This window comes from Galeopterus variegatus, unplaced genomic scaffold (assembly GCF_000696425.1).
Source record: "Galeopterus variegatus unplaced genomic scaffold, G_variegatus-3.0.2 Scaffold7691, whole genome shotgun sequence".
NCBI lineage: Eukaryota > Metazoa > Chordata > Mammalia > Dermoptera > Cynocephalidae > Galeopterus > Galeopterus variegatus.
The window spans coordinates 95,987-97,149 of record NW_007733802.1 but is presented as its reverse complement, the minus strand read 5'-3'; the positions used below and the strand labels follow the sequence as shown (position 1 = coordinate 97,149).

The 1,163-nt window shown below is 40.0% G+C and overlaps 1 protein-coding gene across 1 annotated transcript in view; it reads right to left on the bottom strand.

Moving 5' to 3' along the window:
* The window catches only part of LOC103607756 (zinc finger protein 154-like), a 10,135-nt gene that overhangs the window by 6,073 nt on the left and 2,899 nt on the right, over window positions 1-1,163 (bottom strand).

Sequence of the window (1,163 nt, the reverse complement as noted above, 5' to 3'; positions counted from 1 at the left end):
GGAAATGGAGGTGTAAATCCTCCACCGTGCCATACAATAGACTCATTTCCTGTAGTACTTATAGTATTATTATGTTTATTCCACTTTAGATCTGAAGTGTGGCCTTTGGTCCGAGCGGAGCCAATAGGACTCCAATCAATGACATTTTCATAGGAAGTATTAACCAGTACTCGGGCCATTTCTCCCCTACAAGTAGTCCAGGGAGCCCATTGGGACAAGTAATTCAGAATAGGTATTTGACAGGGAGGAATATGGGGTACAGAAGCGTTTGGATCAAATAAAGAATTGTGGAAACTATAGGCACTTAACAAAAACAGTCGTTGTAACTGTTCCTTATTTGTAGTATTTTTTGTAACAGTTAACCATGTCTGGGGTGCAATTTTAAGACAATGATCACCATGTCCAATATAAATAGGAGGTCCCCCCAATCCCACTGTATAATTTGTAACATTAGTTGCTTCCTTTTCAGGCTTTAAAGGTCCTCGCTGGGAATATGGTCCAGGCATCCATCTAGAGTCATTAGCATACACTAACAATGGGGCATCATACCAAGAAATGGCCTGTTTAATGGGAGGATGTGGAATATAGGCCCAATAAGTATGATTATCAGCAGTGGCAAAACCAACCTGAGTGGACACCAAAGCCATCATGGCCAAAAACATTGCTGATGCATTACCCCCAGGGCCATGTTGTTCAGTGATCTTATTTGCTTCTTGAGTCAATTTCTTTATCTGTCTCCAAGTTGGTATCGTCACCATTTGAGTGTTTGGTAGGGGATAATGAAACATTTTCTGGCTATTTGGGTCAATCTGAAGATCTGCTATGCCTTTCTGAATCTCTCCCATTTCCTTCTTTCTCTTTTGAGCCATTTCTCAGCTTAATCCTCTTATCCGGTATCCAAAAGCATTCAATATCTGCAGAGATATAAGCATAACCTCGGCCCCAATGGTTAACTACTGCCAGAAGCCAAAGGGATTTTAGTGTATCATAATAATATATAGGTTGTTGTAGTGGTTCACTAGATACATGTGCCCATTGTCTTTCAGCTGGTGTTGAATTTTCTGCATTTCTATTCAAAAAATTATGAGTAAATAGAGCTTGGGCTATTCGTCATCTTGGGGATTCCATATAGTCTCCCCCTTTTTGTTTTTGTAATAAAGATT